Here is an 8,710-nt window from a genome sequence, read left to right on the forward strand (position 1 = left end):
GGAGCTAGCATGGGGGGAGGGCAAGGGGGGGGAGGGGGGCTGAGGAGACGAAGGGAAGCTAACATCGGGAGAGGGGAAGGGAGAGAGAAAATCCGATAATTGAAGGGGGGGCGACGCGCCCGGTGGTAATCAAACAGCCCCTGGGGGACGGCGCCCCCCGTCTCCAGCCCTCCCCCGTGGGGAGTGCCGGTACAGACACTCGGGACATCGCGGTACACTGGTACAACCCCGGTACGCTGTTGGTACAACCCCGGTACGCTGTTGGTACAACCCCGGTACACTGTTGGTACAACCCCGGTATGCTGTTGGTACAACACCGGTACACTGTTGGTACAACCCCGGTACGCTGTTGGTACAACCCCGGTACGCTGTTGGTACAACCCCGGTACACTGTTGGTACAACCCAGGTACACTGTTGGTACAACCCCGGTACGCTGTTGGTACAACCCCGGTACGCTGTTGGTACAACCCCGGTACGCTGTTGGTACAACCCCGGTACGCTGTTGGTACAACCCCGGTACGCTGTTGGTACAACCCCGGTACGCTGTTGGTACAACCCCGGTACACTGTTGGTACAACCCCGGTACACTGTTGGTACAACCCAGGTACGCTGTTGGTACAACCCAGGTACGCTGTTGGTACAACCCCGGTACGCTGTTGGTACAACCCAGGTACGCTGTTGGTACAACCCAGGTACACTGTTGGTACAACCCAGGTACACTGTTGGTACAACCCCGGTACACTGTTGGTACAACCCAGGTACGCTGTTGGTACAACCCAGGTACGCTGTTGGTACAACCCAGGTACGCTGTTGGTACAACCCAGGTACGCTGTTGGTACAACCCCGGTACGCTGTTGGTACAACCCAGGTACGCTGTTGGTACAACCCCGGTACACTGTTGGTACAACCCAGGTACACTGTTGGTACAACCCAGGTACACTGTTGGTACACTGTTGGTACAACCCAGGTATACTGTTGGTACACTGTTGGTACAACCCAGGTACACTGTTGGTACACAGATTGTGGTGGGGGTGACTGGGAATGGTGATTGTGTGTGTGTGTGTGTGTGTGTGTGTGTGTGCGCGTGTGTGTGTGCGTGTGTGTGTGTGTGTGTGTGTGTGTGTGTGTGTGTGTGTGTGTGTGTGTGTGTGTGTGTGTGTGTGTGTGTGTGTGTACTCACCTATATACTCACCTATATGTGCTTGCAGGATCGAGCATTGACTCTTGGATCCCGCCTTTCTAGCTATCGGTTGTTTACAGCAATGACTCCTGTCCCATTTCCCTATCATACCTAGTTTTAAAAGTATGAATAGTATTTGCTGCCACAACCTGTTCCCCAAGTGCATTCCATTTTTCTACTACTCTCACGCTAAAAGAAAACTTCCTAACATCTCTGTGACTCATCTGAGTTTCCAGTTTCCACCCATGTCCCCTCGTTCTGTTATTATTACGTGTGAACATTTGATCTATTTCCACTTTGTCAATTCCCCTGAGTATTTTATATGTCCCTATCATATCTCCTCTCTCCCTTCTTTTCTCTAGTGTCGTAAGGTTCAGTTCCTTCAGCCGCTCTTCATATCCCATCCCTCGTAACTCTGGGACAAGCCTCGTCGCAAACCTCTGAACCTTCTCCAGTTTCTTTATGTGTTTCTTCAGGTGGGGGCTCCATGATGGCGCGGCATACTCTAAGACGGGTCTCACGTAGGCAGTGTAAAGCGCCCTAAAAGCTTCCTCATTTAGGTTTCTGAATGAAGTTCTAATTTTCGCCAGTGTAGAGTACGCTGCTGTCGTTATCCTATTTATATGTGCCTCAGGAGTTAGATTAGGTGTCACATCCACTCCCAGGTCTCTTTCTCGAATCGTTACAGGTAGGCTGTTCCCCTTCATTGTGTACTGTCCCTTTGGTCTCCTGTCACCTGATCCCATTTCCATAACTTTACATTTACTGGTGTTAAACTCCAGTAGCCATTTCTCTGACCATCTCTGCAGCCTGTTTAAGTCCTCTTGGAGGATCCTACAATCCTCGTCTGTCACAACTCTTCTCATTAATTTTGCGTCATCTGCAAACATCGACATGTATGATTCCACTCCTGTAAACATATCATTTACGTAAATTAGAAAGAGGATTGGTCCCAGCACCGATCCTTGAGGTACTCCACTTGTTACTGTTCGCCAGTCCGACTTTTCGCCCCTTACCATTACCCTCTGGCTCCTTCCTGTTAGGTAGTTCTTCACCCATACTAGGGCCTTTCCGCTTACTCCTGCCTGCCTCTCAAGTTTGTATAGCAGTCTCATGTGCGGTACCGTATCAAAGGCCTTTTGGCAGTCAAGAAATATGCAGTCTGCCCAGCCTTCTCTGTCCTGCCTTATCCTTGTTACTTTATCATAGAATTCTAAAAGGTTTGTTAGGCATGATTTCCCTGTCCAGAACCCATGTTGGTGCTTGTTTACAAACCCAATGCTCTCCAGGTGCTCAACAAGTCTTAGCCTAATTATTCTTTCCAGTATTTTGCAGGGGATGCTTGTCAGTGATACGGGTCTGTAGTTAAGTGCCTCCTCCCTATCCCCCTTTTTGAAAATCGGTACGACATTTGCCTCCTTCCAGCAACTGGGCAATTCTCCCGACATAAGTGACTCATTGAAGATCATTGCCAGAGGCACGCTGAGAGCCTGCGCTGCCTCTTTAAGTATCCACGGTGATACTTTGTCTGGTCCAACAGCTTTATTTGCATCCAGTGTTGTCAACTGTTTCATTACATCCTCTGCTGTCACCTCTATATCTGATAGTCTTTCATCTTGGGTAATCTCTTCTAACAATGGGAGCTGCTCAGGCTCGGTAGTGAACACTCCATGGAATTTTGCATTCAGTACCTCGCAGATTTCCTTGTCGCTTTCTGTATATGCCCCTTCTGTTTTCCTCAGTCTTGTCACTTGGTCATTTACCGACATCTTCCTTCTTATATGGCTATGTAGTAATTTTGGTTGCTTTTTCGCTTTGACTGCAATATCGTTCTCATAATTTCTTTCCGACACTCGTCTTATGTTAATGTAATCATTCCTAGCTCTGTTACATCTAATCCGGTTGTCCTCTGTCCTTTGTCTTCTGTACTTCCTCCACTCCCTCCTGCTTCTCACCTTTGCTTCCTGACACTGTCTATTAAACCATGGGTTATTATATTCCCTCCTGCTTTTTTCCTTTATTGTTGGAATAAATCTATCTTCAGCCTCCTTGCATTTCAATATGACTTGGTTCATCATACCTTGCACTGTTTTTCCTCTAAGTTCTTCCTCCCACTGCACTTCTCCCAGGTAGTCCCTTATCCTTCTGTAGTCCCCTTTTCTGTAATCAAGTCTCCTTTCCCGGACCTCTTGTCCTTTGGTCACAATTTTAAGCTCCATCATGTAGTCAAAGGCTAGGACACAATGGTCACTAGCTCCTAGTGGTATTTCATGTTCCAACTGCTCGATGTCTTCTACATTCTGAGTGATAATGAGATCTAATAGGCTGGGCGTATCCCCTCCTCTTTCCCTAGTATCTTCTTCCACATGCTGTGTTAGGAAATTCCTGTCAATAACGTGTGTGTGTGTGTGTGTGTGTGTGTGTGTGTGTGTGCGTGTGTGTGTGCGTGTGTGTGTGCGTGTGTGTGTGTGTGTGTGGTGTGTGTGTGTATATAAATATATATATATATATATATATATATATATATATATATATATATATATATATATATATATATATATATATATATACATACATACATATATATACATACATATATATACACTCCAAATATATACGGTGGATATAAACAGGAGCTGCATTGTATGGGCCAATAGGCCTTCTGCAGTTATTTTCTTCTTATATTAAAAGAACAATTATATTACATTTTACTGTGCAGGTTAATGAATAAAAATATTCGTCATATAAACAGATATTTCAGTACGCTGTAAGAAGCTCAGTGGAAGGTCTTAAGCCAAGGTTCTAGTCTTAATTCATTAAGACTGTGTAGCACTTAAATTAAAAGGGATATAAGGATAAGGATTTGGGTTGGGTCGGAGGGAAGGAATGGTGGCCAGCCACTTGGATGGTCGGGGATTGAACGCCGACCTGCATGAAGCGAGACCGTCCAGCCCATGTGATTGGGCAAAGAGACAGATAAAGGGGAGGGAGAGAAAAGGGAGAAAGAGAGAAAAGGGAGAAAGAGAGAAAAGGGGGAATGGGGAAGAGAGAGAGAGAGAGAGAGAGAGAGAGAGAGAGAGAGAGAGAGAGAGAGAGAGAGAGAGAGAGAGAGAGAGAGAGAGAGAGAGACAGAGAGAGAGAGAGAGAGAGAGACAGAGAGAGAGAGAGACAGAGAGAGAGAGAGACAGAGAGAGAGAGAGACAGAGAGAGAGAGAGAGAGAGAGAGAGAGAGAGAGAGAGAGAGAGAGAGAGAGAGAGAGAGAGAGAGAGAGGGAGAGAGAGAGGGTGAGAGAGAGAGAGAGAGAGAGAGAGAGAGAGAGAGAGAGAGAGAGAGAGAGAGAGAGAGAGAGAGAGAGAGAGAAGGGGGGGGGGTGAGGACACGAGGGAGAGGAGGAAGGCGTGAACTCACTGGTATTGAGCGCCCGCGAGGCTGGAGGGGTCCGGGAAGGTGTGAAAAAAGTATGTAAACAAGACGACAGACTTCGACAAACTCGGCACTGGAAGGAAATTGCCAGCGCTCGTCGACTGGCACTCGAGCCTCCGTGCTGGCTCCCTCCTAGTGCCACCGGTCCCACTCCTTCAAAGAGCCCTCCCTATGACAGCTTTTTTGAACCCGCCTTTTTTTTAACCCCTTGCCTCTTAGACTATTTTTAAGGGGAAAAAATCTCGGCGCTTTCCAGGGGGTGCAAGGCAGACGAAGAGGGGGGGGGGGAGGGGGGAAAGGGAGGGGAGAGAGAGCCAGGAGAGGGGAAAGAAGAGTGCCAGGACACGAGGAAATAAACAAACCGAAGGGAAAGGAAGGTTCAATATCTTGCATTTCGCCGAAAGACGAACTTGGGACTTCCGAACGGTGCGGGGTGTCCGAGGTCAGAGCCGGGTGAGGCCACCGGACGAGTGGTTATCTCGCTAATCTGGGCGCTTCGTTACGCATCAGACCCACTGAACTATAATGCTATTAGGCCGACAACGGCAGTCAATTACTGGCTGGCTGTGTTAAAGTTTTCTGCCGGAGCTCTGGGGGCTGGTGGTGGGCTGGTGGTGGTGGGGGGGGGGGGCTGGTGGTGGTGGGGGGGGGGGCTGGTGGTGGTGGGGGGGGCTGGTGGTGGTGGGGGGGGCTGGTGGTGGTGGTGGGGGGCTGGTGGTGGTGGGGGGCTGGTGGTGGTGGGGGGGGGTTGGTGGTGGTGGGGGGCTGGTGGTGGTGGGGGGGCTGGTGGTGGTGGGGGGCTGGTGGTGGTGGGGGGGGGCTGGTGGTGGTGGGGGGCTGGTGGTGGTGGGGGGGGACTGGTGGTGGTGGGGGGGCTGGTGGTGGTGGGGGGCTGGTGGTGGTGGGGGGCTGGTGGTGGTGGGGGGCTGGTGGTGGTGGGGGCTGGTGGTGGTGGGGGGCTGGTGGTGGTGGGGGGCTGGTGGTGGTGGGGGGCTGGTGGTGGTGGGGGGCTGGTGGTGGTGAGGGGGGCTGGTGGTGGTGGGCTGGTGGTGGTGGGGGGGCTGGTGGTGGTGGGGGGCTGGTGGTGGGGGGGGGGGGGCTGGTGGTGGTGGGGGGGCTGGTGGTGGTGGGGGGCTGGTGGTGGTGAGGGGGGCTGGTGGTGGTGGGCTGGTGGTGGTGGGGGGGTTGGTGGTGGTTGAGGGCTGGTGGTGGTGGGGGGGCTGGTGGTGGTTGAGGGCTGGTGGTGGTGGGGGGGCTGGTGGTGGTTGAGGGCTGGTGGTGGTGGGGGGGCTGGTGGTGGTGGGCTGGTGGTGGTGGGGGGGCTGGTGGTGGTTGAGGGCTGGTGGTGGTGGGGGGGCTGGTGGTGGTTGAGGGCTGGTGGTGGTGGGGGGGCTGGTGGTGGTTGAGGGCTGGTGGTGGTGGGGGGGCTGGTGGTGGTGGGCTGGTGGTGGTGGGGGGGCTGGTGGTGGTGGGGGGCTGGTGGTGGTGGGGGGGCTGGTGGTGGTGGGGGGGCTGGTGGTGGTGGGGGGGCTGGTGGTGGTGGGGGGCTGGTGGTGGTGGGGGGGCTGGTGGTGGTGGGGGGGCTGGTGGTGGGGGGGGGCTGGTGGTGGGGGGGGGCTGGTGATGTCAGCAGTGACTTCACCAGTTAATTTAATTTTAATTTTTAATTTTGCCCCGAGGGGCGAGTTTATTGAGCAGCGTCACTCATCTTGTGAGTGGACACACCGCCATAGTGACAGTATTGGGCAGCGTCACTCATCTTGTGAGTGGACACACCGCCATAGTGACAGTATTGGGCAGCGCCACTCATCCTGTGAGTGGACACACGGCCATAGTGACAGTATTGGGCAGCTCCACTCATCCTGTGAGTGGACACACCGCCATAGTGACAGTATTGGGCAGCTCCACTCATCCTGTGAGTGGACACACGGCCATAGTGACAGTATTGGGCAGCGCCACTCATCTTGTGAGTGGACACACGGCCATAGTGACAGTATTGGGCAGCGCCACTCATCCTGTGAGTGGACACACGGCCATAGTGACAGTATTGGGCAGCTCCACTCATCCTGTGAGTGGACACACGGCCATAGTGACAGTATTGGGCAGCTCCACTCATCCTGTGAGTGGACACACCGCCATAGTGACAGTATTGGGCAGCGCCACTCATCCTGTGAGTGGACACACCGCCATAGTGACAGTATTGGGCAGCGCCACTCATCCTGTGAGTGGACACACCGCCATAGTGACAGTATTGGGCAGCGCCACTCATCCTGTGAGTGGACACACCGCCATAGTGACAGTATTGGGCAGCGCCACTCATCCTGTGAGTGGACACACGGCCATAGTGACAGTATTGGGCAGCTCCACTCATCCTGTGAGTGGACACACGGCCATAGTGACAGTATTGGGCAGCGCCACTCTCATCTTGTGAGTGGACACACGGCCATAGTGACAGTATTGGGCAGCGCCACTCATCCTGTGAGTGGACACACCGCCATAGTGACAGTATTGGGCAGCTCCACTCATCCTGTGAGTGGACACACGGCCATAGTGACAGTATTGGGCAGCTCCACTCATCCTGTGAGTGGACACACGGCCATAGTGACAGTATTGGGCAGCTCCACTCATCCTGTGAGTGGACACACCGCCATAGTGACAGTATTGGGCAGCGCCACTCATCCTGTGAGTGGACACACGGCCATAGTGACAGTATTGGGCAGCTCCACTCATCCTGTGAGTGGACACACCGCCATAGTGACAGTATTGGGCAGCGCCACTCATCCTGTGAGTGGACACACCGCCATAGTGACAGTATTGGGCAGCGCCACTCATCTTGTGAGTGGACACACGGCCATAGTGACAGTATTGGGCAGCGCCACTCATCCTGTGAGTGGACACACGGCCATAGTGACAGTATTGGGCAGCTCCACTCATCCTGTGAGTGGACACACGGCCATAGTGACAGTATTGGGCAGCTCCACTCATCCTGTGAGTGGACACACCGCCATAGTGACAGTATTGGGCAGCGCCACTCATCCTGTGAGTGGACACACGGCCATAGTGACAGCATTGGGCAGCTCCACTCATCCTGTGAGTGGACACACCGCCATAGTGACAGTATTGGGCAGCGCCACTCATCCTGTGAGTGGACACACGGCCATAGTGACAGTATTGGGCAGCGCCACTCATCCTGTGAGTGGACACACCGCCATAGTGACAGTATTGGGCAGCGCCACTCATCCTGTGAGTGAACACACCGCCATAGCAGCATGTACAACACTCCCCAATAGGAAGAAAACCCGCTGGGTTGTTCATCCTGTCACTTGTACCCAGACACAGCTGGGACTTGCTTAACTGTCTCAAGTGAACAGCTCCTCAAACAAGAAGATTAACATTTGTCAACCCTTAAAATCTTACGTTATCTTGCTGGTGCAAAAATGGTAAAGTGAGAGACGGGGTAGGAAGGGAGTTGTTGTTGAAGATTCGCTACCTGGAACAAAGTTCCAAGGAGCACGGGCTATGGTGAGCCCGTAGTGCCTTTAGGAAAGGAGAGAAGGGTGTAAGAATGCCGTAATCTAACAACAGGAGTTGTTTTTGCTGATATTAATACCTTTTGTATAAAATTGGTGTGGATCCCATTCCCGTGTTGGGGTTGAAAAACACGGCTTTCTAGACCCAATACCCAATGAGGCATACGTCAGGCTGCGAGCAGCCGCGTCTAACAGCCTGGTTGATCAGTCCAGCAACCAGGAGGCCTGGTCGACGACCGGGCCGCGGGGACACTAAGCCCCGGAAGCACCTCAAGGTAGGCTTGCAGGGAAGCACACACAGACCATGACTTTTAGACTATCTGATGTCATTATTAAATAGATTCAAATTAAACGATTACTTCAGAATTAGAACTAAGAAATGTCCAAAGACCTTAAAACTGCAGTATTAAAAGCAATGACAACTTTTGTAATAACAGGTACTTGTATGGTGAGCACAGTAACCGGAGCAGAGAGTGTGGTGTAGTTATTGTGAGAATTGTCCCTGGCTGTAGGCCCACCTGGCAGGTTAGTGAGGGTGAAGGCCCACCTGGCAGGTTAGTGAGGGTGTAGGCCCA

The sequence above is a fragment of the Procambarus clarkii genome, chromosome 55 (assembly GCF_040958095.1).
Source record: "Procambarus clarkii isolate CNS0578487 chromosome 55, FALCON_Pclarkii_2.0, whole genome shotgun sequence".
NCBI classification, from domain to species: Eukaryota; Metazoa; Arthropoda; class Malacostraca; order Decapoda; family Cambaridae; genus Procambarus; species Procambarus clarkii.